The sequence below is a fragment of the Rattus norvegicus genome, chromosome 5 (genome assembly GCF_036323735.1).
Source record: "Rattus norvegicus strain BN/NHsdMcwi chromosome 5, GRCr8, whole genome shotgun sequence".
Lineage (NCBI taxonomy): Eukaryota > Metazoa > Chordata > Mammalia > Rodentia > Muridae > Rattus > Rattus norvegicus.
Window position 1 is genome coordinate 10,103,639 of NC_086023.1, and position 8,607 is coordinate 10,112,245.

General features: G+C 42.6%; 1 long non-coding RNA gene across 1 annotated transcript; it reads right to left on the reverse strand.

Moving 5' to 3' along the window:
• Positions 1-972: 972 nt before the first annotated feature.
• LOC120102806 (uncharacterized) lies at positions 973-2,865 on the reverse strand. The gene is made up of 2 exons (XR_010066816.1): positions 2,228-2,865; positions 973-1,208 (listed from the first exon to the last, which is right to left on the reverse strand). It is a non-coding gene; the product is annotated as an uncharacterized LOC120102806 (long non-coding RNA).
• Between the last annotated feature and the right edge of the window lie 5,742 nt (positions 2,866-8,607).

The following is an 8,607-nucleotide window of genomic DNA, read 5'->3' on the forward strand; positions in this document are numbered from 1 at the left end:
AGGTGGTTCTAGACCCTATAGAGACAATGTGAACCATTAGACCAGGTAAGCCTCACTTTGATCTTTTTCAAATTTGGAAAAATGGTACTTGCCTCAAAGGGGAATCAGGGAGGAATACAAGTATTCAGTTCACAGCCTGGTCCACAGAAGAGCCAGGAAGGTAGTTGTCAGTACCTGATCTAAAGACCTGAGAAGATCTTATCATGGTAAACCTGAGATCACACATTCACACATGGGCAGTGTTTGTGACTGCAGTCTGTCTCGGCTGATACTGACCTGACTGAATAAGAGCTCAGACTCAAGCTCCTAAGTCAGAAAGGGTGTCCTTTTCCCCAGAAGACCTCCATCTCACCTCATATACCATCTCCAATCCTTCCTGAGAGCCTATCAGCTAGACACGGTTGATCACGGGTTTTCTCTCTACCCACCTTCCTGTGGTGATGCTTCACCCATTTGTCTCCTAGTGCTTTCTATTCATCCCTTTGTCTTTGTTTCTTTCTCAGATGTGACTGACTCACTGAAGAAAGGGAACTTGGCCTGAAGATCCCACACAAGTGCTTCCGTGTCTCCTTGCTAGTTAAGAGTGTTTTTATTTCCTTTAGATAATATATGCAAAAAGAGTGCAGGGCAGTGTAACATCCCTCCCTCCAAACAGTACACCCACAAGCCATGCCTCCTGTGAAGTTCTTACGAGAAGTCATTCGTGCGCGTGAGTGCATGCGTGCGTGTGACTCCTATCTGGTATATTTGGTGAATCTATGATTAGCCAATTACTAACTTTGCATTTCACATATACTGCAAATTGTTTATTTTTAAAGTCCATTATGAAACAGGCTGACCACATAAATTTTGTATTCGTTTCTCAGCTTTTTAGTTTCAGCCAAGGATAGGGGAAGAGTGTGGTTCAGTCTGTAGTATCAGAAGAGAAAAATGCAGAGAGATTCAAATAAAGGAAAAAGAAAACTTAGTCCAATTCATAAATTCTTTCTTAGAAAGGGCACAATGGCCATTTTAGTGGATCCCAGATTCACAGCTTCCCTCAGTGACATTGCCCCTCCATCATCTGACTGGCTAAATCCAACACTCCACTCCACACGAGATGCTCAGGCTTGGTTCATTTGGATCTCAAAAGCATGAACGAGATGAAAGAACAAAGTGGAGAAAGAGTCGCCATGCTCGCACTGAGTTTCATCTTTTCGTGATTATGCCTATAATAAAAGTGGAAAGTGTTTGAACTTATGAGACTGAATGAAGGCAGCAGCAGACTGGTACCTCACTGCAGCTGTGGAGCCAAGACAGTCCCTGCATCTTTGTAAGCACTGTCAGGTGCTCCTGCTTCCAGGGGAAAATGGTAGTACAAAAATTATGCCCCTGCCCTCGGGGGAATGAGAACCACATAAAGTGTCTCCTATAAATCATATTTTTGCCCATCTAAGTAGATCAGACAAGGGAGAAGGAAAAAGGGGCTCTCTATGACAAGAAGCTTTGATCATTCTGATCAAACACAGACCACCTATCAGCCCTCCAAAGTGCCACTATGCCTCGTACAAGTTTGCAGTGCTGTGTTATAATAGCTACCAGTCATTGTCGCTGAGATCTTTTAAAAGGGGGTTGTAATTAAACATATGATTGGGTCCAGACATTCTAATCATCCATCTATCTCTGCTGCCAAGTGGGCCAGCAGCCTTCTGGAACCACCCTGGGACACAATTTGCATGCTGACTGAATTCATGGATGGAGCAGATTCACTAGGACATCTGTTGCCGATTGTTTTGGTCCTCTGCTTTTCAGACTCAGATAGGAAAATACAGAAAGTAAAAGGCAAATTATGGAGCCCCGGGCAGGCATTGATTGATATTTTTCTTTCTCTCACCAGCTCCCTGGAGCAGTACAGACACTAAAAACACCCAACTTTGCAATCCCCTTGGCCTTGAAATGACACTGCTTCCCAGCCGATTCTCACTTAATGCTATTCACTTTGGCCTTGAAAGAGATCTTCACTCCCATCTCCAAAGCCTACAGACATGAGACAGTAAGAAAGGAAAGGAGCTGCCTTGACCAGGATGCTGATGTGGGAAAGAGACAAGACCCCAGAAGATCCCATGTTCACAGGGAACCTGAGGGACTCACCTAGCAAATCTCCCTCCTAACTCTTGGAAATCTTAGAGGAATGAGATATTAGAAGCATGAATGACAAATGTTAGAGAAACATGTAAGGGATCATTACCGATGCAGTTTCCTCAAACTGGCTATGGACAAAACAGCGCAGACATGGGATCACCTGATACCACCGTGGATTCGATTCCCTCAGCTGTACCTCAGGTGAGGGGTGGGGAGAGAAGCAAGAGTTGGGAATACACTGGAGCTTGTACTCAGTGGCATCAAGATTATTGTCGATTATTGCTTTTCAATCCTCTGTCCTAGAAGATGTGGACTGATCTTACGCTCCTCTTAGAAATGCACCTATAGTTCAAAAACAGGAGTCCGTTGTGACAGCTACCCAGCCAGCACCCTTTACCCTCCAACGCCTGTTCCCAGGCTGCTCTGCACCCTGTGTCCCTCTCATTGGGACCACATCACAGTTTTTTCATCACACAAAAAACTGATCAAATTGAGGAAGTTCTGTCCTCTGCGTAGTCTGTGAGACTGAGCAGAAGAGCAGCAACATGACTGCTTCAGTTTTTAAAATGGTCCTACTTGAATTAGCTAAGATTTGTCTGGAGCAAATATGGAAACCCACAGTTTGAGTTCTCCCCTGAATCTCAGTAAATTCAGCCAGCAGGCCACCGGGTCAGTGTGGCTTTTTTTCCCACTATATACATTCCCATCCTATATAATAAGTGTGATATAACCCAAGAAGTATGAAAGCTGTAATCACAAACATATAGAAAGAATTGTTGCTAGGAAATAGGAAACTAAAGGGAGGCATATGTTCCATTCTGGAAGGATCCTCTAGGTAAAACTCTGAGTTCTAAAAAAATCATCTGAGAGAAGTGAACATTCCCATTGAAAAATCCACCATTATAGGCCCCATACCTACGTTGTGGAATCCTGAATCCCTTGATCACTAAAATGATCATCACCAATATGAGTCTGTTTGTCTACACAGGATTCCCAAAGACCTTCCGGGTGTCTGAGTATTCCCTTTACCAAGAAATCAGAGAAAAGTTTACATGGAGCAAAGGCTCTACATAGGTTTTAGAGCTCAAAACAATGGCTAGCTCCTCCTCCTCCTCATACATTTCTGTGTTCACCCCAATGTCCTTGATTCACAGAGAACTGAACTGAATATTTTCTTGCTGTAAAGCAAGATTTCCTTCAGACCTCCAAAAATCACTCAGAGATCATACTACTACTTTCTATAGTCAGTCACCTGCATTCCAAGTAGAAGCCTGTTAGGAAAATTCATTCTTTTGTTTAGGTAAAAGTATCTGTTTGACCACCACAGTCACTAGTAACCATAACCATAACATCTCTCTAGACACAAGCTGAACACCTGAGTCCCTGGCCTCTCCTCATACATCCTAACTCTCTAGTTTGGGTAAACTATTATCAGCCATTATTTCTTCCTTATGAATTTTTTAATCATTGTATTGCTAGGAGGCCTGAAGAATCTTCTTCCAGAAAACAAAAGCAAAAACCACAAAAACAACAAACAAACAAAAACAAAACCATGTAGTCATCTCATATTCCTGATTATCCTAGACTTCCCATTTCAGGCCAAGCCACATATCGAACATCCCAAAGTCATTAAATGCTCCAGAAAGTTATACTAGCATTTCTTCTGTGAGAAGAGAATAAAATCCTGTAGGTAAAGTTTCAATCTTTCTGGACATAAATAGCAATGCCATCTTGACAGCTATAAGAGAAAACACATCACAGAGTCTAACGACAGAAGGACACTCTCATGCCAGGCTCTTGCAGATAGGTGACACTAAGTTCTGACTCTCACAGAATGAGGCTTCCTTTGCCTTGTTGGTGTTTCCCCCTAGTCAGAGGCCCATCATACGCTTTGATGTTTGTTCTCAATTAAAAGCCAAGGAACATCTCATGTTTATCTGACACTTCCCAGATTTTCCATACCTAAAAGCAGATGAGAACTGTGCACAGCTGATTAAGTCATACATTTTGACACATGTCTTCAGAATAGATATCATCCCATCCTTTTATTTCACAAATAAAGAAACTGAGGCCCTGTGACGATTTGCACTTGCTTGGCCCAGAAAAGTTAAGTATGTTTTCCAACACCATGGCATCCAGAGGGAAATAAAAATCCACATCATAGTAATCCCAAACCAGAGCTCTCCCCTAACCCACAGACCTAATTCTTCCTGCTTTCAGTGGCATTTACCCTCTATCAACCAAGGGACATGCCACTGTCTGAGCCTAGCCAAATGCAGCTGTCAGTTTTTAGTCTAACTTGGACCAAGCTTCACCATTCCCTGTGAGCTCCAAAGTGAGACCTGGAGCAGATTTAGAAACTGTCCAATTACAAACACAAGACAACACAGGAGCATGACTTTTCCAGATTGTCACACTTATTTTTACCAAGGCCTACCTCGGAGTTCCACACCGGTCTGTCTCCCAACTAAAACTATAAGCCATGTGATATCAGTGCTCTGTCTTTGTTTACCCATCTTACAGTTATTGGCCTGTTATACTCCTCTTTATGGTCCCTAAATCAAACATTGATGGCCCAGTTTCCATTATGCACTGTGGGGATGTGGGGCTCTGTTGCCTGGGGCTCTCCACAGAGATCTCTGGCCTGGCTAGCTACATGGGTTTGGGCAAGGGGGAGAGAACTCAGGCAGGGATGGGGAACAGCTTTCGCTTCCCCCACTGCTGATCCTTCTCCTTTCTGCTGCTGCCACTTCCATTGATTGAGCTGAGCAGAGCCAGCAGGAGACTGACTAACTGGCAAGAGGTGCAGAGGGAGAACAGATCTCTTCTCCAAGAGACAGTGTTACAGCTCTTATGACAGAAGTTCTAAGACAATGGAATAATTCCTGCACACTTTTAACCATGAACATGATTCTTTTTTTTTATCCTTATTAACTTGAGTATTTCTTATTTACATTTCGATTGTTATTCCTTTTCCCAGTTTCCAGGTCAACATCCCCCTCCCCTTCTATATTGGTGTTCCCCTCCCCACCCTCTCCCCATTACCGCCCTCCCCCCAACAATCACGTTCACTGGGGGTTCAGTCTTGGCAGGACCGAGGGCTTCCCCTTCCATTGGTGCCCTTAATAGGCTATTCATTGCTACCTATGAGGTTGGAGCCCTGGGTCAGTCCATGTATATAGTCTTTGGGTAGTGGCTTAGTCCCTGGAAGCTCTGGTTGGTTGGCATTGATGTTCATATGGGGTCTCGAGCCCCTTCAAGTTCTTCCAGTCCTTTCTCTGATTCCTTCAATGGGGGTCCTGTTCTCAGTTCAGTGGTTTGCTGCTGGCATTCGCCTATGTATTTGCTGTATTCTGGCTGTGTCTCTCAGGAGAGATCTACATCTGGTTCCTGTCAGTCTGCACTTCTTTGCTTCATCCATCTTGTCTAATTGAGTGGCTGTGTATGTATGGGCCACATGTGGGGCAGGCTCTGAATGGGTGTTCCTTCTGCCTCTGTTCTAATCTTTGCCTCCCTATTCCTTCCCAAGGGTATTCTTGTTCCCCTTTTAAAGAAGAAGTGAAGCATCCACATTTTGGTCATCCCTCTTGAGTTTCATGTGTTCTGTGCATCTAGGGCAATTCAAGCATCTGGGCTAATAGCCACTTATCAATGAGTGCATACAATGTGTGTTTTTCTGTGATTGGGTTACCTCACTCAGGATGATATTTTCCAGTTCCCTCCATTTGCCTATGAATTTCATAAAGTCATTGTTTTTGATAGCTGAGTAATATTCTATTGTGTAGATGTACCACATTTTCTGTATCCATTCCTCTGTTGAAGGGCATCTGGGTTCTTTCCAGCTTCTGGCTATTATAAATAAGGCTGCGATGAACATAGTGGAGCACGTGTCTTTTTTATATGTTGGGGCATCTTTTGGGTATATGCCCGAGAGGTATACCTGGGTCCTCAGGTAGTTCAATGTCCAATTTTCTGAGGAACCTCCAGACTGATTTCCAGAATGGTTTTACCAGTCTGCAATCCCACCAACAATGGAGGAGTGTTCCTCTTTCTCCACATCCTCACCAGCATTTGCTGTCACCTGAGTTTTTGATCTTAGCCATTCTCACTGGTGTGAGGTGAAATCTCAGGGTTGTTTTGATTTGCATTTCCCTTATGACTAAAGATGTTGAACATTTCTTTAGGTGTTTCTCAGCCATTTGGCATTCCTCAGCTGTGAATTCTTTGTTTAGCTCTGACCTCCATTTTTAATAGGGTTATTTGACTCCCTGCGGTCTAACTTCTTGAGTTCTTTGTATATTTTGGATATAAGCCCTCTATCTGTTGTAGGATTAGTAAAGATCTTTCCCCAATCTGTTGGTTGTCGTTTTGTCCTAACCACAGTGTCCTTTGCCTTACAGAAGCTTTGCAGTTTTATGAGATCCCATTTGTCGATTCTTGATCTTAGAGCATAAGCCATTGGTGTTTTGTTCAGGAAATTTTCTCCAGTGTCCATGTGTTCGAGATGCTTCCCCACTTTTTCTTCTATTAGTGTGAGTGTATCTGGTTTGGGTAGGTACTTCCCACTGGTTTGGTCTGAGAGTTAGGGAAGGCCTCACCTACATATTCAGGGGCATGGTCCTGTTTTTACAACTGATCTGTCTGTGGTCATGTCCTCACCTGTGGAGGACGACCTTGGAACATTGCTCTATGCGACTGGTCTGTCTCAAACCTCTCTACAGGGGTCTGTGGGGGCTGCAGCTAGTGAGGCCTTGATCTCCTGGAAACTGAGAATGCACCTGCCATCCCTTTTAGGGTCCCTGGGGATTCAATCTATCTTGATCAGGAATCAGGGTACCTTTCATAGCCTGCTGCCCGACAATGCACCTTCCCCCATTCATCCTCCTGCAAGGCACTGCTCATCTCTGCTACATTTGCTTTGCATATATTCCTAATACACTTCCTTTCCCTTACCTGTGAACTACACTTGTGGACCAGACATATTACAACTCCTCTTTCTCACACAGAGCATGTTCACAAAGTCTCCATATGACTGTATAATGCCATTATCTACTTATAAGTTTCACTTCTGAGGAAATACTTCTGAGGGCATTATTCTTGGAGAAACCAGAGACTTAAAGAGCTAGTTATCACGTCAAGGCTGATAGTCATCATATGCTAACTGCCTCCTTTATATATAGTGGATAACCTTGTTCCTCTCGCCTATAGCTCTTCATTTTATATAGAAAAGAGATATGTGTTCAATCATTTGGCAAGTATTTATGCAGTGCTTAATACATGCTGCTTACTATCCAGGCATTGGAGCTACAGCAATAAATTAATGTCCAAAGCCCAACATAGAAAATTGTAAAGAGCTTTTATGGCCATGCCATGACTAAACCATAGCTCAGAGTAAGTTAGGCCTTAAGTCCCATTCTACTTTGCTTTCTGTTGCCATAATAAATCACTAAGCAAAATCACCTTGGGGAGGATAGAGTTTATTTGGCTTACATGTTAGAGTTTATCATTAAGGAAAGCCGTGGCAGGAACTTGGGGGCAGGAACTGAGACAGAAACCATGGAAGAATATCATGTACTGTCTTGCTTCTGCCTGGTTTTGCATAGCTACCTTTTTTACCTCCTGAAGCATGGTAATACCCATAGTTGACTAGGTCCTCCTACAATAATTGGTAATTTAAAAAGTAACTCATAGACAAGCCCACAGGCCAGTCTGGTAGAGGCATTTTTCAGATGCTTCCTCTTGCCAAGTGGGTCAAGTTGGCAGCCAAGATTAATGCCCCTTCTTTGCTTCACAACTTCAGTTGAAAATTTGTGGAAACATGAAAGGAAAAAGACTGGAGATGCAAAAATCTGATGCTAACGTAAATAAGATCCATGCTCTACTCTTGTGTCTATCTCTAACTGCACTTATTTAAGTAGTTTGAATCACAACCTGAGTTGTAGGAAGACATGATGAGGAACTGTTCACATTGTGTGACACTTCCTTCCTCGCTCCTCATGAGCATCTGGCTTTGTAGCTCCCCAGTATGAGAACATTTCTATTCTACTCGAGTATGTGCTGCCAGTGACTTCTAAGCACTACGAGTTTTATGGAGTTTCTGAAGACCAATTCCCTCCATGAAAATGTAGCAACACTTTCCAAGCACCACAAAGGACTTGAATATAATTTATTCACTAACTTGAAAATTGTTAAATGTGTTCACTGTTCAATGTGAGCACTGAATATAGCACAGATTAAATATCCCTAATCTAAAAATATTAAACCCAAAAATCTAGGTAGAAAATTTCATATATACCCTGAAATCTTATTTTGTATACAAAATTACCTTAAAATATTGCATAAAATGACCTTTGGTTTATGTATATAAGGTATGCATGAAATATAAGTAAGATCTCATCTATAAGATCTCATTATTTAGATGCAGGTAGTTAATTCTAAAATAACTACTTGGAGCAAGAGAGGAAGGAAGGAAAGAAAGGACAAAAG